At 42.7% G+C, this 24,722-nt stretch overlaps 1 protein-coding gene across 3 annotated transcripts in view; it reads right to left on the bottom strand.

The window, feature by feature from the left end:
* Positions 1-24,722, bottom strand: part of CNIH3 (cornichon family AMPA receptor auxiliary protein 3) — a 271,804-nt gene that overhangs the window by 137,392 nt on the left and 109,690 nt on the right. For 2 of the 3 annotated variants that reach the window (XR_009536368.1, XR_009536367.1), the window contains exon 2: positions 21,257-22,038. The exons of the other annotated variant lie outside the window; for it this stretch is intronic. The gene's annotated coding sequence lies outside the window, so the exon portion shown is untranslated. Of the gene's footprint in view, positions 1-21,256; positions 22,039-24,722 lie in introns of those variants that run through there. 3 annotated transcript variants of the gene reach the window in all.

Below are 24,722 nucleotides of genomic sequence, written 5' to 3'. Positions count from 1 at the left end.
TTTCCAAAGGCACTCTGGCTGCACACCCACTTCCTTCTCAAGATGGCCCCAGGGTGCAGGGGGAAACTTCCTATCCTGTTGGCATCCAGCCCACATGCTGTCCCGTGTCCTCTACTGAGGTGTTTGTGGTCTCCTCTGGACACCGATTTCTTACCCCAGTGTCCACTGCCGTGGCTGATGGCTCGCAGTGTCCTGGGGTGCTACACTCCCCGCGAGGGCTGGCGTCCTGGGTCTCTGGCCCTCCTCCACAGCCTCCCTTGTCCCAATCCCTGACTCTTCTTTATTTCTGGCTCCTTCAGCCTGTCTATATTCCCACGCAGGCCCGTGTAAATGCCAAATCCCATAGGGCGCACGCCTTGGCACAGGCAGCCAGAGCACAAGCCCACATGCCGGCACTACCCCGCTGCTGCACACAGTATTCATTTCCTAGGGCTGGGAAAAAGTGAGAGAGTGGCATGGACATATATACACTACCAAGTGTAAAATAGATAGCTAGTGGGAAGCAGCCGCATAGCACAGGGAGATCAGCTCGGTGCTTTGTGACCACCTAGAGGGGTGGGATAGGGAGGGCGGGAGGGAGACGCAGGAGGGAGGAGATATGGGGATACATGTATATGCATAGCTGATTCATTTGTTATAAAGCAGAAACTAACAACAACAACAACAAAAATTCCAGGAGAGGGAAAGAATTGAGGTGAGGGACAGATGAAGATGAATGGCAAAATGTTGATAACTGTTAAATTTGGGTGATGGGTATGTGGGTTCATCATTCTCTCTACTTATGTATATGTATTTGAAAATTCCCATATTAAAAAGTTTTAAAAATATAAAATAAAATAGATAACCAACAAGGAAATAAATAAATAAATAAAGGAGAGAATGGGACAAAAAAGAAGCTGGAAATTATAATAAAATGCTTTTGAAACATTAAGGATGATGTAAGCAATATCAGTGTGCAAAAATATCCTTTTTAAAAGTTGCCCACAAAGATCTCAAAGAAATACGTATTCTGTGGAATTACTTCCAAGGAAAGAGTTATAAGTGAGGCTAATGCAGCCACAAGTGATTTGGAAAAACTAGCGTGTTCTAATCTGAAAGATACATAGATAGTGATGTCGATGAAAAAATTAATCAGTTGATCTAAGAAAGAAATGGAAAATTTGAAAACAACTTATAGTTTCCAGGGGGGAAATGTGGGGGCAGGGATAAACTGGGAGATTGGGATAGACATATACACACTACTATATATAAAATAGATAACTAATAAGGACCTACTGTATAGCACAGGGAACTCTTCTCAATACTCTGTAATGACCTATATGGGAAAAGAATCTAAGAAAGAGTGGATATGTGTATATGCACAACTGATTCACTTTGCTGTATAGCAGGAGCTAACACAACATTGTAAATCAACTGTACTCCGATAAAAATTAAAAAAAAAAACCTGGTAAATGTTAGGCTGTGTTTATAATTATTATAGTACTTTTATTACTAAATTGTTGTGATTACCTATTCAAACAAAAAACAAAATAAATGAGCTAAGTACCAACAACAAAAAAGAAATGGAAAATTTTATTCAAGACATTGAGGATTATAACATGGGCACAGCCTCTCAGAAAGCTCTGAGAACTTTTCTGCCTGTCAGAGGTCAGAGCACAGTTATATAAGTTTTTTGAGACAGAGGGCTGTGTATTCAATGATGTACGTATTATTGACAGTTTACACCATCCAGATCTAAATGTACAAAGCAAGTAGTGGGTCATGGGTCACCACGGTTCATTACAAGATCAAGAAGAAATGTTACCTTTTAAGGAGTTGTCTTCTTGGTGCTAGGAGAATGTTGCTCTTTATGGTTGAGCAGGTATTTGGGCCAATGGGTAGGCTTGGTTGATGCGTAACGCAGATACACAACGCACAGTGGAGGGGAGAGAGGAGGCCAAAGGGCAAAGAAAACATATTTATGTTTAAATTTTTTTCTCTTGCCATAAACTATGAATTTTATTTCATAGTGGGGTATGGCTCAGGACATCACATACATTGGAGCAGGGAGTGGTCTAATACCAATTCACGCCCTCCTTATTCTTTTACTAAGTCTTTCAAATTGAACCTTTTTCCATTGCCATTGCTACCACCCTATATCCAAGTTCCATTACATTAAAAGTAGGGTATTGCTGGGAGATTGGGATTGACATAGACTCGCTGCTATATATAAAATAGATAACTAGTAGGGACCTACTGTCTAGCACAGGGAACTCTTCTCAATACTCTGTAATGCCCTATATGGGAAAAGAATCTAAAAGAGTGGCTATATGTATATGTGTAACTGATTCACTCTGCTGTACACCTGAAACTAACACAACTTTGTAAATCAACTGTACTCCAATAAAAATTTTTTTTAAAAGTAGGGCATGGCAATCGTAGGGGAGCAGAATTTGCCACCCCAAAATGTGTTTCTTTGGAATATTATTTTAAGCTGGTTATTTTCTAAGAAACAGCAGACTTGGGAAAAACTCTGAAAACCAAGTAGGAATGACTCTTTTGTAAGAAACATTTCCATTTGCAAGGGAAAACTCCATTTGTAAGGGTATCACCCACCACTGTACCAGGAAGAGGAGAATGACCAAATTTCTAGAAACTTATCAGTAGAGAAGACTTAAATCTGCAGAATATTCTCTCCTTGTTTACTGTGCTTTTCCTGGTAACTGACTTTCCAATAACTGATTCTCCCCACGCTCAACACCCTCTTTTATCTTTAGCTGAAGACAGTGTTTAAGGTGAGGGCTTCAGCCATTCTGGCAGTTATCCAGTTCTCCTGGGTCTCTCCCATGTATACATGTTATTAAACTTTGTTTGATTTTCTTCTGTTAATGCATGTGTCATGTCAATTTAATTCTTAGAGTAGCCAGAAGAACCTAGAGGGTAGAGGAAAATTTCTTCCTCCCCGATATAATCACCTCCCATTCCAGGGTTTTTTTAACTGGGGAATGCAACAGAATTCATTGGAAAGCTTTTTACAAATACAGCTTTCTTGGGCTTCACACCAGACCTCCTGAATCAGAAACTCCAATGGTGGGTGACCCCGCATAGATAGTTAGAAATGTCCCACAGCAGATTCTGAATTAGGAATCTCTGATTAGGAATCACTAACCAAACAACCTGGCCTCTTAACTCAGCCTCCACCATTGCATACCATCTCTCTGTTAACCGCCCTAGAGCATCTCTTTGATAATGTCCAAAATCATCAGAAATTCCCAATAATGAACAGGACCGTTGATACTTGGCTCCCACCCACTGATCCCATATGCATTTCTGATCTTACCTCTCACTCTCTCACAGTTTAGCCAAATAGGTCTACTCTCTGTCTGGCATTTCAACCCTTGAGCTGGGACTCCTGCCACCCCCTCATCTGGCATGTCCCCCGGTGAGGACACCCACCCCAACACACATCCATCAATTGCTCCCTAACAAATATTCCCAGTCCTTTGAGACTCACCTCATGTCCAGATTCCATAAAGCCTTCTGTGCTCACTCAGGACTCTGTCCACTGCCAGAAATGTTCTCTCTGTCCTCTGAATTCTTATAGCACTTTGTGTGGGCCTGGGGAAGGTAAGTACATGATGTGATGGAGCGGGGTGTGTCTAGGTGCACAGACTCAAGGAACCCAGAGCAATTTCTTTAAAATTTAATGTTTTTAAAATGTATGTGAGTTTTGGGACTTCCCTGGTGGTCCAGTGGTTAAGACTCTGTGCTCCCAATGCAGGGGGCCCGGGGTTCAATCCCTGGTCAGGGAATTAGATCCCACATGCCACAACTAAAGATCCTGCATGCCGCAACTAAAAAAAAAAAGATCCCACATGCCACAAAGAAGATCTCGCAAGCAGAAACTAAGACCCAGCACAGCCAAATAAATAAATAAATATTAAAAAATTTAAAATGTATGTGAGTTTTGAATTCTCCACAATTTATGGAGACCACTAATCCCTCAGGCAGATGTGCTATGTTTATTCTGAAGCTTCTGTTACCCTGGGCACATGCCATGTACCCCAGCAATACATCAGCTGAAGTCACATGGCTGAGTGACAAAGGGAGAAAGATTTAATAAAGAGGTTTGAAATAATAAATAGATAAATGAAAAGCAAAGTCCAATTCTTATCCCTTCTATTGTTAAGAGCTGCTCCTAATGTCTAAGCTTGCAGACCTGACCATCCCAGTAATGAGAAAAAACAAAGCTGCTGGTTAGCAAGACTCAGCCCCCTTAGAAGGCATTTGGAATACCTCCCGATTTCTGAGCACGCCATTTGGTGTCCCCTACCCTGACCTCAACAGGCTTCACAAAATATTTCTTCTAAACACATACTCCTTCTCTCCAAGAGGAATTCGGGTGAATAAAGTTTCTTCCATTTCATTATATATATATATATGTAAGAAGAAAATTCTGTGGTGATTCATCCAGGTATGTTGCACATACGTCACCACCCCAGATATTTCAATATCCTCCACCACTATTTTAGATTAAAACTAGTCAGTAGCTACATTAGGGAGAAAAACGATATATGTTTTGTTTTTTTCTATCTTTATGTAACATACTTATCACAGCCAAACCTATGAAAGAAAAGCCCAGCTACATCTGTCACTATCGTAATAAGAAAATACTTGCCTCTAAAACTTTATGTTAATACACTAACACATTTTAGACCTGGCTATCTATGGCTATCTATCAACTATAAATAGCAGTTAAAAGAAATAAACTCAGTCACAGCTGGAGGAGGCACAGACAGAGGGCAAAAAACCCCCAGGCCCTCAGCATATCAAAGCCAAATAGTATGTTAACTTTACAAATGAAAATGCAAAGATCATTTGGAGAAGAACGAGCTCCCGCAATCCTCCCACATCCGCTTTGCCCAATTTTTGTCAACAGTCTTCAACCATTTTTTGTGCACGCCACCCCATCATCTGTATGGATAAATGGGTTTTTTTATTGTATTTTTTTGAATTTTATTTTATTTTTTTTAAACAGCAGGTTCTTATTAGTTATCTATTTTATACATATTACTGTATATATGTCAATCTCAATCTCCCAGTTCATCCCACCACACCCACCCCTCTCCTGCTTTCCCCCCTTGGTGTCCAAGCATTTGTTCTCTACATCTCTGTCTCTATTTCTGCCCTGCAAACCTATTCATCTGTACCATTTTTCTAGATTCCACATATGTGCATTAATATACGATATTTGTTTTTCTCTTTCTGATTTACTTAACTCTGTATGACAGTCTCTACATCCATCCTCGTCTCTGCAAATGACCCAGTTTCGCTCCTTTTTATGGCTGAGTAATATGCCATTGTATATATGTACCACATCTTCTTTATCCATTTATCTGTCGAAGGGCATTTAGGTTGCTTCCATGACGTGGCTATTGTAAATAGTGCTGCAATGAAAATGGGGGTGCATGTGTCTTTTTGAAATATGGTTTTCTGTGGGTATATGCCCAGTAGTGGGACTGCTGGGTCATATCGTAGTTCTATCTTTAGTTTTTTAGGGAACTTCCACACTGTTCTCCACAGTGGCTGTACCAACTTACATTCCCACCAACAGTGCAAGAGGGTTCCCTTTTCTCCACACCCTCTCCAGCATTTGTTGTTTGTAGATTTTCTGATGTTGCCCATTCTAACCAGTGTGAGGTGATACCTCATTGTAGTTTTGATTTGCATTTCTCTAATGATCAGTGATGTTGAGCATCTTTTCATGTGCCATTTGGTCACGCTGTATGTCTTCTTTGGAGAAATGTCTATTTAGGTCTTCAGCCCATTTTTGGATTGGGTTGTTTTTTTAATACTGAGCTGCATGAGCTGTTTATATATTTTGGAGATAAATCCTTTGTCCATTGATTAGTTTCCAAATATTTTCTCCCATTCTGAGGGTTATCTTTTCATCTTGTTTATAGTTTCCTTTGCTGTGCAAAAGCTTTTAAGTTTCATTAGGTCCCATTTGTTTATTTTTGTTTTTATTTCCATCACTCTAGGAGGTGGGTCAAAAAAGATCTTGCTGTGATTTATGTCAAACAGTGTTCTTCCTATGTTTTCCTCTAAGAGTTTTATAGTGTCCCATCTTACATTTAGGTCTTAATCCATTTTGAGTTTATTTTTGTGTATGGTGTTAGGGAGTGTTCTAATTTCATTCTTTTACATGTAGCTGTCCAGTTTTCCCAGCACCACTTATTGAAGAGACTGTCTTTTTTCCATTGTATATTCTTGCCACCTTTGTCATAGATTAGTTGGTCATAGGTGCGTGGGTTTATCTGTGGGCTTTCTATCCTGTTCCATTGATCTATATTTCTGTTTTTGTGCCAGCACCATATTGTCTTGATTACTGTAGCTTTGTAGTATAGTCTGAAGTCAAGGAGTCTGATTCTTCCAGCTCTGATTTTTTCCCTGAAGAATGCTTTGGTTATTTGGGGTGTTTTGTGCCTCAGTACAAATTTTAAGAGTTTTTTTGTTCTAGTTCTGTAAAAAATGCCATTGGTAATTTGACAGGGATTGCACTGAATCTGTAGATTGCTTTGGGTAGTATAGTCATTTTCACAATACTGATTCTTCCCCAATTCAAGAACATGGTATATCTCTCCATCTGTTTGTGTCATCTTTAATTTCTTTCATCAGTGTCTTATATTTTCCCGAGTACAGGTCTTTTACCTCCTTAGGTAGGTTTATTCCTAGTTATTTTGTTGTTGTTGTTGCAATGATGAATGGGATTGTTTCCTTAATTTCTCTTTCTGATCTTTCGTTGTTAGTGTACAGGAATGCAAGAGATTTCTGTGCATTAATTTTGTGCCCTGCAACTTTACCAAATTCATTGATTAGCTCTAGTAGTTTCCTGGTGGCATCTTTAGGATTATCTATGTATAGTATCATGTCATCTGCAAAAAGTGACAGCTTTACTTCTTCTTTGCCAATTTGTATTTCTTTTATTTCTATTTCTTCTCTGATTGCTGTGGGTAGGACTTTGAAAACTATGTTGAATGGTAGTGGCGAGAGTGGACATCCTTGTCTTCTTCCTGATCTTAGAGGAAATGCTTTCAGTTTTTCACCATTGAGAATGATGTTTGCCATGGGTTTGTCACATATGGCCTTTATTATGTTGAGGTAGGTTCCCTCTATGCCCACGTTCTGGAGAGTTTTATCATAAATGGGTGTTGAATTTTGTCAAAAGCTTTTTCTGGGGCTTCCCTGGCAGTGCAGTGGTTGAGAGTCCGCCTGCCGATGCAGGGGACATGGGTTCGGTGCCGGTCCAGGAGGATCCCACATGACGCGGAGTGGCTGGGCCCATGAGCCATGGCCGCTGAGCCTGTGCTCCGCAACGGGAGAGGCCACAACAGTGAGGCCCGCGTACCACAAAAAAAAAAAAAAAAAAAAAAAAGCTTTTTCTTCATCTTTGAGGTGATCATATGGTTTTAATTCTTCAGTTTGTTAATATGGTGTATCACATTGATTGGTTTGTGTATACTGAAAAATCCTTGCATCCCTGGGATAAATCCCACTTGATCATGGTGTATGATCCTTTTAATGTGCTGTTGGATTCTGTTTGGTAGTATATTGTTGAGGATTTTTGCATCTATATTCATCAGTGATATTGGTCTCCAATTTTCTTTTTTTGTAGTATCTTTGTCTGGTTTTGGTATCAAGGTGATGGTAGCCTTGTAGAATGAGTTTGGGAGTCTTCCTTCTGCAATTTTTTGGAAGAATTTGAAAAGGATGGGTGTTATCTTCTCTAAATGTTTGACAGAATTCACCTATGAGCCATCTCGTCCTGGACTTCTGTTTGCTAGAAGATTTTTAATCACAGTTTCAATTTCATTACTTGTGATTGGTCTGTTCATATTTTCTATTTCTTCCTGGTTCAGTCTTGGAAGGTTATACTTTTCTAATAATTTGTCCATTTCCTCCAGGTTGTCCATTTTATTGGCATAGAGTTGCTTGAATAATCTCTTAGGATGCTTTGTATTTCTGTGGTGTCTGTTGTAACTTCTCCTTTTCCCTTTCTAATTTTATTGATTTGAGTCCTCTCCCTCCTTTTCTTGATGAGTCTGGCTAAAGGTTTATCAATTTTGTTTATCTTCTCAAAGAAACACCTTTTAGTTTTACTGATCTTTGCTATTGTTTTCTTTGTTTCTATTTCATTTATTTCTGCTCTGATCTTTATGATTTCTTTCCTTCTACTAACATTGAATTTTGTTTGTTCTTTCTCTAGTTCCTTTAGGTGTAATGTTAGATTGTTTATTTGAGATTTTTCTTGTTTCTTGAGGTAGCCTTGTATTGCTATAAACTTCCCTCTTAGAACTGCTTTTGCTGCATCCCATAGGTTTTGGATCATCATGTTTTCATTGTCATTTGTCTCTAGGTATTTTTGGAGTTCCTCTTTGATTTCTTCAGTGATCTCTTGGTTACTTAGTAACGTATTGTTTAGCCTCCATGTGTTTGTGTTTTTTACTTTTTTCTTCCTGTAATTTATTTCTAATCTCATAGTGTTGTGGTCAGAAAAGATGCTTGATATGATTTCAATTTTCTTAAATTTACCAAGCCTTGATTTGTGACCCAAGATGTGATCTATCCTGGAGAATGTTCTGTGTGCACTTGAGAAGAAAGTGTAATCTGCTGTTTTCAGATGGAATGTCCGATAAATATCAAATCTATTTGATCTATTGTGTCATTTAAAGCTTGTGTTTGCATATTAATTTTCTGTCTGGATCACCTGTCTATAGGTGTGAGTGAGGTGTTAACCTCCCCCACTATTACTGTGTTACTGTCAATTTCCTCTTTTATAGCTGTTAGTATTTCTCTTATGTATTAAGGTGCTCCTATGTTGGGTGCATATTTATTTTAAATTATTATATCTTCTTCTTGGATTGATCCCTTGATCATTATGTAGTATCCTTCCTTGTCTCTTGTAACATTCTTTATTTTAAAGTCTATTTTATCTGTTATGAGTATCGTTACTCCAGCTTTCTTTTGATTTCCATTCGCATGGAATATCTTTTTCCATCCCCTCACTTTCAGTCTGTGTGTGTCCCTAGGCCTGAAGTGGGTCTCTTGTAGACAGCATATATATGGGTCTTGTTTTTGTATCTATTCAGCGACCCTGTGTTTTTTGGTTGGAGCATTTAATCCATTTACATTTAAGGTAATTATCAATATGTATGTTCCTATTACCATATTCTTAATTGTTTTGGGTTTGTTTTTGTAGTTCTTTTTCTTTTCTTGTGTTTCCCACTTAGAGAAGTTCCTTTAGCATTTGTTGTAGAGCTGGTTTGGTGGTGCTGAATTCTTTTAGCTTTTGCTTGTCTGTAAAGCTTTTGATTTCTCCATCAGATCTGAATGAGATCCTTGCTGGTTAGAGTAATCTTGGTTGTAGGTTCTTCCCTTTCATCACTTTAAATATATTGTGCCACTCCCTTCTGGCTTGTAGAATTTCTGCTGAGAAATCAGGTGTTAACCTTATGGTAGTTCCCTTGTATGTTATTTGTCATTTTTCACTTGTTGCTTTTAATAATTTTTCTTTGTCTTTAATTCTTGTCAATTTGATTACTATGTGTCTTGGTGTGTTTCTCCTTGGGTGTATCCTGCCTGGGACTCTGCATTCCCTAGACTTCGGTGGCTATTTCCTTTCCCATGTTAAGGAATTTTTCAACTATAATCTCTTCAAATAGTTTCTTGGGTCTTTCTTCTCTTTCTGGGACCCCTATAATTCGAATGTTGTTGCGTTTAATGTTGTCCCAGAGGTCTCTTGGGTTGTCTTCATTTCTTATCATTCTCTTTTCTTTATTCTGTTCTGCAGCAGTGACTTCCACTATTCTGTCTTCCAGGTCACTTATCCCTTCTTCTGCTATTGATTCCTTCTAGTGTATTTTTCATTTCAGTTATTGCATTGTTCACCTCTATTTACTGGTTCTTTAATTCTTCTAGGTCTTTGTTAAACATTTCTTGCATCTTCTCGATCTTTGCCTCCATTCTTTTTCTGAGGTCCTGGATCATCTTCACTACCATTATTCTGAATTCTTTTTCTGGAAGGTTGCCTATCTCCACTTCATTTAGTTGTTTTTCTGGGGTTTTATCCTGTTCCTTCATCTGGTACACAGTCCTCTGCCTTTTCATTTTGTGTATCATTCTGTGAATGTGGTTTTCATTCCACAGGCTTCAGGACTGTAGTTCTTCTTACCTCTGCTGTCTGTCCTCTGGTGGATAAGGCTATCGAAAAGGCTCGTGCAAGCTTCCTGATGGGAGGGACTGGTAGAGCTGAGTGTTGCTCTGGTGGGCAAGGCTTAATAAAACTTTAATCCTCTTGTCTGCTGATGGGTGGGGCTGAGTTCCCTCCCTGTTGGTTGTTTGGCCTGAGGCAACCTAGCACTGGAGGCTACAGCTCTTTGGTGTGGCTAATGGCGGACTCCAGCAGGGCTCATGCCAAGGAGTACTTCCCAAAACTTCTGCTACCAGTGTCCTTGTCCCCATGGTGAGCTACAGCCAGCCCCCGCCTCTGAAGGAGACCCTCCAACACTAGCAGGTAGGTCTGGTTCAGTCTCCTATGGGGTCACTGCTCCTTCCCCCTGGGTCCTGATACACACACTACTTTGTGTGTGCCCTCCAAGAATGGAGTCTCTGTTTCCCCGAGTCCTGTTGAAGTCCTGCAATCAAATCCTGCTAGCCTTCAAAGTCTGATTCTTTGGGAATTCCTCCTCCCACTGCTGGACCCCCAGGTTGGGAAGCCTGATGTGGGACTCAGAAACTTCACTCCAGTGGGTGGACTTCTGTGGTATAATTGTTCTCCAGTTTGTGAGTCACCCACCCAGCAGTTATGGGATTTGATTATATTGTGATTGTGCCCCTCCTACCATCTCATCGCATCTTCTCCTTTGTCTTTGGATGTGGGGTACTGTTTTGGTGAATTCCAGTGTCTTCCTGTCAATGACTGTTCAGCAGTTAGTTGTGATTTCAGTGCTCTCGCAAGGAGTGAATGCAAAGCCTTCTACTCCGCCATCTTGAACCAATCCTCTGTATGGACAAATGTTTAATGTTACATCTTGGCATATCCCATCTGAATCCAGGAATGTGAAAAGGCATCCAGGACATGCAGCTTCAGCTACCTCCTCACCAGGCTTCCCAGAGTTCTCCTTATCTCATTGTAATTTGGATATGAACAGTCCGTCTCTCAAATTCCAGGCTTAGAATGACTCAAATTTTATCCCTAAAGAGGCTTAGCAAAGTAGATGAGCTAAATGTGACCTTAACTAATCTTTTAAGAAAAGAAAAATGATGCATGTCACCTTTAAAAAGCCAGCCATTCAATAACAACATAATGGGCTCATAAGTATGATAATTATTTTTCCCATGATGCAAACCATATACAGTAGACTGTTTCAAAAGAGAAGTACAATTTACTTCTCTTCCATCTTCACATTAGGAGGTAATCAACATGTTTTGTGTTCCTCATATTATAGTCTCAAGAGCAAGGAGTAATTTACATGTCTGATTATTATTTGCACCAGTCAGTTAGTCAAAATGTATTGTCAAATTAACTAGCAGATAGTGGAGACTTGTGACAGTGGGACACAAAAGTAAAAGGTTTTTAAATGAGGGGTAGAAAGGAGTAAGAGCTGGAGCAATGATTTCCAATCTTTTCCCTATGATGACGCCTTTTTTATTTCAAGAAATTTTAGGACTCTGGTTAAGACAGCAGACTATACACACTCATTAGGCTCTGCTCCATCAAAAACCCCACAAAATGGGACTTCCCTGGTGGCGCAGTGGTTGAGAGTCCGCCTGCCGTTGCAGGGGCCACGGGTTCGTGCCCCGGTCTGGGTAGATCCCACGTGCCGCGGAGCGGCTAGGCCCGTGAGCCATGGCCACTGAGCCTGCGCGTCCGGAGCCTGTACTCCCCAACGGGAGAGGCCACAACAGTGAGAGGCCCGCGTACCGCAAAAAACAAAACAAAACAACAAAAACCCCACAAAGAATGGAAAGGGGACTTGTAGGAAGGTTAATATCCTGGAACAAAGATAATGGGATAAAGATGATAGTAGCATAATACTGGAAACTGGAAAGCAGATGGATGAGCAGTGACTGATGTTAAAGACCTAAGCAAGCTGAATCCTAAATCATCTCCATGTACCTCTGGGAATGGAGAAGCTAAACACAAGGGGTTTGACTGAAAGTCTATTTAAGATACAGTTAGACTCCCACCCCCTCATTCCCTCAGCCCTGCCTTGGCTGAAGATGAGACGCTTACTCTCCAGGAGGGTCAAAAAGGCAGGACACTAGGCACAGCTGAGAGTAGAGACAGCAAATTAAAAATACAAAGGGCGAGCTTCCCTGGTGGCGCAGTGGTTGAGAGTCTGCCTGCCGATGCAGGGGACGCGGGTTCGTGCCCCGGTCCGGGAAGATCCCACATGCCGCGGAGCGGCTGGGCTCGTGAGCCATGGCCGCTGAGCCTGCGCGTCTGGAGCTTGTGCTCCGCAATGGGAGAGGCCACAACAGTGAGAGGCCCGCGTACCGCAAAAAAAAAAAAAAAAAGAAAGAAAAAGAAATTTATTTCTCACAGTTCTTGAGGCTGAAAAGTGCAAGACTCAGGTCCCTGTAGACTCAGTGTCTGGTAGGAGTCCACTTCCTAGTCCTAGCCAGCCATTGTCTCCCTGTACCCTCACATTATGAAAAGGACAGGGGTTCTCTCTCTGACCTCTTTTTAATCCCGTTCGTGAGGGTTCCAGCCTCATGACCTAATCACCTCCCAAAGGCCCCACCTCCGATCACCATCATACTGGTGATTAGGTTTCAACATCTGAATTTTGAAGGGACACAAACATTCAGTCTATAGCAGGTAGTACCTAAAATATGCAAAGAATTCCTACAAATCTATAATAAAAAGATACAGATCCCAATAGAAAAGGGTTGGCAAAAGATCTGAACTAGCTCTTTGCAGAAGAAGAAATATAAATAGCCACAGTCAAATGAAAATGTGCTCAACCTCATTCGTAATCAGGGAAAAATAAAATTAAAACCACAACGAGATACCGTTTGACACCTGCCAGACTGGCAAAAGTTCAAAGGAGAATGGCTACATCTGAGGAGGGAGGAGGAAGCACACAGGGGATTTCATAGGTCAAGCTGAACACAGGTGTTCGCTCTACTATAGTTCTTTACACATAACATGTATTTTATGAATACTCTTTGAAGCTACTCAGTATTTAAGCAGAACAATTAAATGAGATGATGACTCGGTACAATACACAGCACAGTGGCTGGCATATGCTAGGTGCCCATTCTTCTAATTCTTGTTTCACTGTAAATATTTGAGAACAAATTTGAACAAAACTAAATAGCGGCTTTCTCGCAACTCCAGGACTTGTTGGTAGATTGAAGAAGACTGCAAGCTCGGATTCCAGATCTATTCAAAGACAGGAACAAACAAGTCCTCCCACTCCCGGTTCCCCATCTTACAATCTAGTTATTTATTCCAATGTTACTAAAAATAAGCATCTAAAAGTGTTTCATCCTTTCTCCCATCTCTTTAGATCTCTTTCTGACTAGAAAATAGTCCTTTTGTGAAATCATGATGAGAGAAGCCACAGCCCAATGGTGGAATAAATGAAAATCGAGGCACAATGGATGCCTGCAAGCCGGCACACTGTCTCACATCAGTGAGACTGTCTCACCTGGCCATCCACAGCGCTACACGGTGTATAACAGGCAGGAAAGGAGAAAAGCTAAAGGCTTGCCCCATGCCTGCTCTTGGATTATACTGCGGCCCACATGTTTTAAATCCCTAAATCATTTTGAAAATATCTGTCATGCAAAAGAGCCCCAAACCAAACAGAGCTGCAGGTAATAGCAACATTTTAGTAATAAAGCCTCTGACATTGGTCTTCTCCCCACAGTTTTGCTTTTCTCCTTCTGTAACCTTGAAGCCGCTTGGAAAAACAAACAAACAACAGAAACAAGGTTTCATTATTTCATCCAAACAGACGTCAGACAAATGGCATCCAGGTATGACACAGAGACAAGCAAGAGGATTTCTAAGTTAATGAGAATCAGGAGGAACACAAAAAACCAAGCCAGGCCAGGACTGTGTTTTCACTGGTGGTCTGGAAGAGGGGGTGAGTGAACCAGCGAGAGGAAGAAAGGAAGGGGAGCTGGCCAGACGTCAGCTGGGTGAGGGAAGCGGATGACAACCAAGACGGTTCGTCCCTTCGCTTCATCCCTGAGAGCCTAGCGCATGCCAGGCTTTGTGCTCGGAAACATCAGCACAGTCCCTGCCTCGCGGAGAACACAGCTTAGCAGGAGAAAGAGAGGAGATGCGAGTGATAAACAGCGTAAGAGGAGAAGCAGGGGCTGCCACGGGAGCACACGGTCCCAGGCTTGCAGGCTCGGCCTTCCCAGGGGGATCAACATTAACCTTGGGCTCTAAACAGGGGCACGAGTTAGCCTGACACAGTGGGGTGGGGGCCAGGTGAGAAGAAAGGGGAGAAAGCCCCAAGCTGGGGGGCTGCGGGTGTGGAGACTTCGGAAGCAAGCAGAGTACGCAGAAGGCTCCCTGAATAGATGAGAGGGCCTGGAGCAAAGAACACAAGAAGGGCAGAGCTAGGGTCACGCTCTCCCTGGGGTAAGGCCCACTGGACAAGCCCAGGAAATGTACAGCCTTAGCCCTTAAAAGCAGATGGCATGATCTATACACCTCAGTTCTACGGCACTCTGGCAACAATGACACACTTGGCTGCAGGGAAGATGCAGGTCGGGAGGTCTGGCTGGGACGTGACAGTGACTCAGGGAGTGCAGTTGGACGATACACACTGAAACCACAATTACAAGACTGGTTTAAAATTTTTGCAAGAGAAAAACATTTGCAGTGTGGACCTTCCCATCCACACCCTCAGGTCTACGACTCCTGGAAACTCCCCTGCTGCATTTCAAAAGAAGCCTCCCAGCACTCAAAGTCTATGTTGGGAAATGGGTAAGAGTTAGACAGCCTGCCTGTTAGTATTGAGAAAACTTCTGCTGAATTGAAGAAACTGGACTTTGTTCATTTCGAAATCTGCTCACACACAGCCTTAGGGGCATTTGTAAGGTGAGACTGAAGAGGACTAGAAAGTGGGGCGATGTCTGCCCATCACATGTTTAGTCCTAAACTTTCCCACCCCCCAACCCCGCTCCCCACCAGCTCTTCTAGTACCGCAGCTGCTGCAGGCTCTCTTAGCCAGAGACCTGTCAGGAGTCAATTGAGCTGTATCCATCCAGGTATTGCAATACATTTGTTTCAACTATAATTACTCCTCCTGGCAGACAGAGGTGTGAGACAGAGCAGGCCAGCGCCACCCAGGTGCATGGACCAGGCAGCAGGCAGAGTGCAGTGAGGTGGCTCTGCCATCTGGTGCATAGAAGAAAGGGCCTGAGGCTCACACCTCCACCCACAGCCTCTAAAGTCCAGACTTCCCAGAGCAAACCAAGTGCTAACGCCTCCATTCAATTCTATTCAGCCCCTCCAGTCCCATGGGTCCATTGTTTGACTTCTCATCCTCTTCCAGTTAGCCCTTGACATTCATTTTGACCTGATCTCACCAGGATAAAAATGCTGGGGTGTTAGGGCCAGGGGTTGAGAGTGGAAAGCAGAGAAAATTAATTGTGTAATTTGTCTCAAGGTCTCTACGAGCCCTGGTGACAGCCTTACCTCTTCTATCCAGACATGGTCCTGATGGAGATAATAATGGATTATTTTCCTAAAAATAATTATTGTTATGGTTAAAGCTAAATTGCTCTCTATTTTTGTCATCTTAGAAAACAAATGATATGTTCCAAACACCCGTGCGACTGTTTCTTCTACCCCTTTTTGCCACCAGTGCCTTGCATGTAGCAGGCATTTATAAAAAATGTTTATTGATGCTATATGATGGATAATTAGCACCAGAGCCTGCTGGTTTGGAAAAGGAACTTTCAGGAAACCGAAGATCTAGAAGCACAGACATGGACGAACCCACGTAGGGCACACGTCAACACGTGACTGCTCAAAGGAGCCCACCCTATCGAATCAAACAGCAACATGATTCACGTCACAAGGACCCTTTCAACGTGGGGACCTATTCCTCCCCAGGATCCCCTTGTGGAAAAAACATGTATTTACCTCATAGATTTTGTTGGAGATTCTGTCTTCTCTCTGGGAAGATATTTGGAGACACCACTCAGCAGGAGAGACTTGGAGGGACCAGATGGCTGGTAAATGAGAGGCTATTCTCAATCCAGGGCCAACAGGAAAGCAGAGAACCAGAGCTCAAATTTAGATTGAAACCTGGTACCCAACAGTATAAAGTTAGAAACTCCCTTGAACCATCTGGCACTTTTAAATAAATACCTGTCTGTCCAATCCTAGAATGGAAAGGAAACTCAAAGTCTAGCTTTCTTCCCAGAGACGGCCTCTGTACTACCAGTAGTGCCTAGGCAGCCCCAGGAGTTCCTTAAGATGGAGTAGCTGACTGAGCCTACATCAGTGACTGCCAGTCTTAAGGATCTTAAAGTTCTTTGGAATCTTTCTGATTCCACACGTCTTCATGCTTCTCTTCTCTCCACCTAATCCTTTTTTTCATTATCCTACCTGAGGCTAGAACACACACACACACACACACACACTGTGCAACCCTATCTAAATGTTTTAATACATTATTGTCCTTCTGCCAGTCCACTCATAATGGTCTTTCCTTCTCACTGACACTTTCCACTTTCCATCATGTCTCTCTCCCCCTCTTGACAATGACCCCTAAAAGCCAACATTTCACCTTCCTGTGTGAAGTCATCATCCCTGAGTATTATGAAATATGGGGTCTCCCGGCCAAATCAATGTATATCTCAGACCCTCCACCCCCATCTCCCACCACCACATGGCCTTAAGATCTCTCCCACCATACATGTTAGCCATGAGCTAACACTACCTTGACCTTTCACCTGGACTAGAAATGGCCTAACCTGATCAATTTCTTCAGCTGAATCTTCAGCCCTTGGAAAAAGAAGTGAAGAAAGAGTCTGGATCGGGAGGACTGACAGTAAAGACCACAGGAAACGGGAGACAAATAGGACCTCCCTTACTTGTTTCCCTCTTCTCCCCTATTGTTAAAGAGTAAGTAAATGAGATAAAGTGCAAATGCACTCAGTAAACACAGTTAAACTCAATACAAATGTAATTTAACATTGCTATTAATTTTTTCATCACAAAAAAAAATCCCTTCATTAGCATGGAGGTAATATCATGGATGGTTCCCTCAAATAAGCTCCACCCCCACGACACAATGCTTTCTTTAGTCTCAGTCTTAGTCATCTTCAGCTCCACCCCCTCCCTTGCCCTCCACATTGTCGGCACAGTTTCCATTCACTCTTTTTTCAGAAAATCCTTCAACCCAGTCTCTTCATCTGCTCTCTTTTGCCCTGAACTCAGTCCAGCTTTTTGTCATCTTGACACAACAGTATGACTCCCTTTTACCCTAGGATCTGCCCACTCTGTGTCATTTCAGGTCCTCCAAGAAACAGATTAGACATGCAAGATATAGACTGGAGAGAGGGCCAGTGGGGAGTTGCATGTGAAGGATAAAGAGGGAGGGAGCGGCGGAGGAGGGAGAGACTTTGGACCACCATGCAGGTCTGACACCTGTGAGAGGTGGAAGGAAGACGGGGTAGCAAGAACCTCTGACCACAGTGCAGCCCTGAAAAAATCTCAGTTGACCAATGGGTAGCCTCCAAGCAAAGGTCCCCATTAGCGGAACCCCACATGGGACAGAAATGAGGCTTTAGTACCCTCTCTGTGCTCAGTCACTGACAGAAGTCAGCTCAAGAGAAGCGTGACCTCAGTATAAACAGCAGAGGGGGAAAGAGAGTCTTCTCAATAAAGGTACTGGGTCAGTTGGATATACATAAGGAAAAAAATTGAAAGTTCCTCTGACACCATTCACAAAAATTAGTTCTGGGTGGATTTTAGAGCTAAATATGAATGAAAAAAAAGACCAAAAATGTGAAAGACAAAAAAAATTTAAGCTTTTAAAAAATACTACAAGAGAATGCATTTATGACCAAGAAAGGAAACCTACAAACTATATAGGAAAAGAAGGATTAATTTGAATACATTAAAATTAAGAACCTTTATTTATCAAAATTAAGAACTTCTGTTTTGGAAGGCAGAAGAGAATGAAAAGACAAACCAAAGCAGGAGAAGGTAGCTTTAACACGTGTAACTGATAAGGGGCTCATAACCAGACTATGAATAAAACTACTAAAGTCAATTAAAATTTTTAAAAAGCAACAGAGAACCCAGTAGAAAAAAATGGCCAAAGACTTGAACAGGTGTTACACAAAAGAGGATATCCCAGTAGCCAATAAACTTATGAAAACGTTCCTAATATCATTAATCACGAGGGGAATATACATTAAAACCACAGTGAGATATCACTAAACACTCACCTGAATGCTTAAAACTAAAAAGACTAATAACGCCAAGTGCTGGAGAGAATGTGGCACAACAGAAGTTCCCAGGTGTTACTGAAGGGTGTATAAAATGGTTCAGTCACTTTGGAAAACTGTTTGCAATATAGACTACTAAGCTCACCCTGTGACCCAAAAATTCCACTTGTAGGTCTGGAAGTACCTAGAAGCGGCATTACATATGCATAAAATGCACACCAAAAGACATGTACAAGAATGTTCATGGCAGCATCATTATCATGAGGCAAATGTCCACTATGAGTAAAATGCATAAATAAATTGTGGTCTATTCATTCCATGGCATACCATAGTGAAAATTAATAGATCAAAGCTACACCTGACAATATGGATGAAGTTCACATATACAAGGCAGAGTGAAACCTACTCTAGGATTATACAAATTCAAAAACAAGCGAAACTAAAATTTGGCGTTTAAGGATTCATACTTATGTGGTAAAACTACTGAAAAAAAAAAAAAGCAAAGACATGATAACCATCAAAGTCAAGATGGTGGTTACCTTCAGGGAGGTTGGGGGTGGGGGTAATAGGAAGAGGTACGCATGAGGTTTTGAGATGCTAGCAATGCTCTACTTTTGACCTGAGTATTGGCTGTATAATAATTTTTCAAACCTTATTATTATCTTTCGTGCATTTTTCTTAATTGTGTTATACTTCATAGCTTTAAAATATGTTTCTTTTACAATAAAAAGTAAGAAAATTTTACAGGGCTTCCCTGGTGGCGCAGTGGTTGAGAGTCTGCCTGCCGATGCAGGGGACACGGGTTCATGCCCTGGTCTGGGAAGATTCCACATGCCGCGGAGCGGCTGGGCCCGTGAGCCATGGCCGCTGGGCCTGCGTGTCCAGAGCCTGTGCTCCGCAATGGGAGAGGCCACAACAGTGAGAGGCCCGCGTACTGCAAAAAAAAAAAAAAAAAAGAAAAGAAAATTTTACAAAAGAGGAGTAATATAGATAGGCCTAGCTCCTGGCCCTGAAAGCGTACACCTGATGATCTGGCAGGGACTGTGTGAAAACCCTAACAAAGTATAAGAAATAGAAGACCAATCACAAGGAAGTTTGTAAGGTCCGTTGGCCCGGGTGAAAGGAGGCCCGGAGGGTGAGGGAAAACATCGACCAGTATGAGGTAGGAGAGGCATTGGGACATAACGACCTCACCTGTTCTGGGAATCAACAAGAGACTGTAACTTCCTACCCAGAAAACAACGGGGCTGACGGGAAGGGAAAGTGGGCTTACGCCCCACAACAGACCAACCAACACCTGGCCCTGCTGTATTCTCACCAAATAAGGAATTACCCTGTATACCAAACCCCACCCCACCCTGCAAACCACCCTTCCCTTACACCCCAATAAAAATCTCCCACGCCCAGGACTGGGCGCGACTTCTCTGGCCCCTTTCTCTCGGACCAGTGAACCTCGCCCGGGAGCGCTCCCTAATAAAGCTCACTTGAAGCTTTCCTCGGTTTCGCGGTGCCGTTTGTTAAGATCCGACCTTACAAAGTTAATTTCATGAGATGACAAAGCATTGTTCCCCCTGCCCTTTTTTAATAAAAGAAGTAGAAAACAGAAGGTGTTATTAACAGAAACATCCTTGGAAGCAAAACTGCGTAGAACACCAACTGTCTGCCTAGCACCCCAACTACATAGAGAGAGTCGAGGGGACTCTGCCTCTCCTATCAGGTAAGGGATCCCTCTCTTCACCTGGTTGGCAGTTTGAACTGCAAGGAAGGACAACGCCATGACTCGTACAAGCAAAGAAGTGATTGATGGCTCATTTTCCCCAGGTACTTTTGGAACCACCTTGCAAAGGGTACTTTCAGTACTCTGATAATTAATGGATAAGCTAGCAGGCACTTTTTCATTCAAAGACATTTATTTCTTAATTAAAATGACATGCAAATGTTAACATTTATTAATTACTTTACCAGTTCACAGCAGTGTAATTAACTGACTTTAAAAGCTGAAAATGATACTTCCATTTTTCAGAAATTGCAGCATTGGGTTGAAACGAAAATGTGAAGTAAGAAAAGTTGTTCTTGGGCCTTCCTCAGCTCCCTTCACAGTCCCCCCCGACATCTCACCCCTGTGACCGTTTACAAAGTGGGCCATAATGATTAGGATGTCTGATTCCCAAAGCCAGTTCGTAGCCACTGTGCTATTCCAGATTATCAGATAGAATACATAGTAAAGCAGAGAGGCACCATTACAAAGCTAAGAGCAAGTGACACAAAAAGACAGAAAAACCTAGCTATAGGCATGGCAGTTTCTCCCTTCATGATTCCAGGAAAGAAAGTGAATGCCCCATGACTGCACGCAACGAACTGGAAGAATTGAATGAAGGAGCACTTTGTGACATCAACACACTGTGCCTGCTGTAAGGTACATCCACTCTTCCTCATCAATCTCAGCTGAGTCCCTGTAAAACACCCCCAGCGGCCAGTGAGTAACGCATCTGGGGCAGGAGGGGCCTTAGAGCCAGCCACCTGGAGTTGGGGGTCAGTTATTCTGCCTACTTATGGTCAGCTGTAGGGAACAAGCAGACGTGGAGTATGGCCAGGAGCACGAATGAATGAAAATGTTCATTAGGCCCCATAGCCACAGTGCTGGGTCTACAAGTCCATTCAAGGGCAAGGGAAAGGTTTAGGACTGTAAAAAAAAAAAAACAAAAAAACTATATATATATATATATATACACACACACACACACATATCTCACTCAAAACTATGAAAAGAACACTGGAAGACCACAATCAATAAATATTTAATTAAATGCCTAAAAAATGTAATATGTCAACCTCATTTATTAAATTAATATTCATAAAAATTTCATTACACTTAAGGGCTTCCCTGGTGGCGCAGTGGTTGAGAGTCCGCCTGCCGATGCAGGGGACATGGGTTCGTGCCCTGGTCCGGGAAGACCCCACATGCCGCAGAGCAGCTGGGCCCGTGAGCCATGGCCTCAGAGCCTGCGCGTCCGGAGCCTGTGCTCTGCAACGGGAGAGGCCACAACAGTGAGAGGCCTGTGTACCGCAAAAAAAAAAAATGATCTATAGGTTAGGCTTTCTTTCTTCACAAGAATTCCAAGTATGAATGAGAAATCATAGCCAATTGTGAATTAAGTAAATTGTTCATAGCCTGATTACTTCAAAGGCAAAATTATTTCTTAAAGGTCTTCCAAGTATTTACAGCCAAAAAAAAATTACATTTCATGTAGCATTTTATTTTTTTAAATGATATAGGATAGAGCCTCCAAAGGAAAGAGTTCCTAGGATCTTTAAACAGCCCTGGCCAGTGTTGTCCTGAATCTGCAAAGGACCATTAAAGGCATCACCGAATCCAAGTTCTTCACACAATGACTGAAATGTTGTCGGTCTTCATTAAACCATAATTACATTTGGAGGCAACACTTTCCATGATTATGAGCACAGGATCTGGAGTCAGACTGCTCCGGTTCAAATCTTTGCTTCATACTTCACTGCGTGTCCTGAGGGAAGTGGCTCAACCTCTCTGAGCCTCATTTTCCTCATCTGTAAAACAAGGAGCATGATAGAACCCACTTCAAAAGATTGGGAGAATTAACTGCGTTAATACGTGTAAAGCACTTATAACTGTGCCTGGCATATAGTAAATGCTGACTAAATGTTATTTATTCACAGAAATGTGGATCTGCCATGAGAACCCCATCCCAGTGTTTAACCGTGTTCATGTTGTTCCAAGGTGAATGTGCACAAAAGCAGGCAGAGACACTTCTTCAACCACGTTTCTCCCAGACAAGGTCAGGGCATGTTTCCAAGCAGAACACTAGTGGGTGTTCAGGGCCAGGGGACACATAGGAATTGAGCAGAGAGCTAGAAATCCAAGTCACAAACAGGACTTTCACAATGGAGTCTCTTGCCCTGTTGTCTCTGAAATGGTTTTCTGGCCCCCTTGCAGTGGATTATTCATGCTTACGAGAGAAAAAAGAGAAATTTTGCAAAACTACATGATTAATTAATCCTCAACAAACTGCGTAGTTGACCTGCGGCAAATGGATGCTTCCTACAGAGGTTTCAATTATTTGAATGCAAATTAAGTATTTTATAGACCCTTAGACGATCAAGATAATTCTTTATAAACATCCATTTTATTAGGAGGGAAAGGAAGAGAGAGAGAGAGGAAGCAAGGAAGGAGGGGGGGGGAGGGAGGGAGGGAAAGAAGTGGAAGAAGAAAAGAAGAAAAAGATGGAAGGAAGGAAAGAAGAAAGGGAGGGGGGGATGAAGAGAGGAAGGAAGGAAGGAAGGAAAAAAACCTAGAACCAAAGATTTGTAGTATGAACTCATTTGTAAAAAGAAAGAAAAGAAATCCAAACCCCATTTTTGTATGTTACATGTGTAAATGCATAGAAAAAGGACTGAAAGAATGCACATCCAATCATTGGCAATGCTACCTCTGAGAGGGGAGCAGAGTTTTGGCAGGGTTTTGGTGGGAGGACAATGGGAGCAGAGGGTACTAACAGCCTGGAGAGATGCCCGCCATCTAAAGAGAGCAAAACCTGGTGAATGCGGTGGGTCCCCCAAACCTCGAACTAACTCACAATGTGGCCATCCTGCACTGGAGGTCTCCCAACCCTATTTGGCTGTGGGAGTGAACAGCAAGGAATTCTTGCCAGGGGAGAAGAAACCCAATCTGCTTGTTACAGGCTAAGAAGCATCACCAGGCAAAGGTGGCTGGAAACAAGCCAACTGGCTAGAGGCCCACCTGGCTAGAAGGGCCAAATGAGCTCACGAGAGTCCCCCAAAAGCAAGCACACCTTTCACATCTCTCTCCAACTGAGTATCTAAGATGGTCCAAATCCCAGGACAGTCTGTACTCCACTTACCGGTGCACTCCAGACATGTCACATTTGTGGGCTGGAAAAGCCTCAGCATCTGTCATCAAGGATGTGTCTGTCCTGTAACAGCTGGGTGAGCTAGTGTCTCAGAGTCACCCGCTCATCCTCTAACCCTAATGGTCTTCCTACAGGTACACCTTGAACAACTCATTCAACATCACTATGTGCTAAGCATCTGTACGGTCAGGCCACTCGAGATGACTGTTCTCTTGTTCTCTGTACATCCCCTGCCCGACCAGTCCCTGCTTCACCTACACCCTACTCACATGACTGACCTTCCCTCCTAGTCCTAAAGCTTAATCTGTAACTGCCCACATGCCTGTCCCCGCCACAGCCCAGCTAGTGATTGTTCTAATCTTTAGATCAGAACAGCTCCACTACAATAGTTTATCAAAGGGAACACATCTGCCCAGGTCATCAACCCGAGGGGCAGTGAGGGATGTGCCCCTCTGCTGGTTTCCCTGGTAACTGATGAGCCAACCTGACATCAGGTCCCACTATAACTGGTAGCCTCCTTCTCCACCACACACCCCCACCCCCAAGTAGCCAAGACTGCTACCATGTCCTGCCTGCTGTCTGCCATACACGGTCGCTCCAGGACCTTGCTTCAGACATTGAAAGATTCCCTATGCAATAAAACACTGATGTCTCTGTTGCTGTCTCCAGGCTCTTCCTTTGGTCTTGCAGCTGGGCAATTACAAGGCTTGCAGGTCTGTGGGGCGCAGCCCAACAGCACTATATTCAGAGATGAATAAGACACAGTCCCAACCTTGAGAGGGACAAAGCACTAAAAGGGGCAATTATGGTTCAGTGGTTTTAGGGCTACAATATCAGGAAGCACAGGGTAGTGTCGGAATGCGTGACAAGGACACCTGACCCAGCACACCTGGAGTGGAAGAGGTAAGTCAGAAGGTGATTACCCCTGGGCAGAGCCTTGAAAAGGGGTGAACAAGGGGAAGGGCCAGAGCTGATGTGGATGAATGAGGATGCGTGTCCATGCTCCCACATCCTCCTCTGCCAGCATTCCTGAGGCCAGACCTCACCGACGGCCGGTGAGATTACAGTCTCTTTGCCATACACAGTGGGCATTATCTCACTGTTCTTTGGCATCGGGATCCTTTGAGTTTCATCTGAACACTGTTTCATATAGGAACGTGGGCAGAACTGATTAGTCCCTAATAGAAGCCTGTTACTCCACTCCACCAAGAAACTATAGCTGAAATAATTGGGTTCTAGGCTGCATTTAGGATGGGCAATAACTAAGTAATGCTGCTCAGATATACTCTGAACAGGCATCATAATCAATCTACTCACAAAACTTGGACGTTTATGCTCAATTTA

This window comes from Lagenorhynchus albirostris, chromosome 2, assembly GCF_949774975.1.
Source record: "Lagenorhynchus albirostris chromosome 2, mLagAlb1.1, whole genome shotgun sequence".
NCBI lineage: Eukaryota > Metazoa > Chordata > Mammalia > Artiodactyla > Delphinidae > Lagenorhynchus > Lagenorhynchus albirostris.
This window is presented reverse-complemented; position numbering and strand designations above follow the sequence as displayed.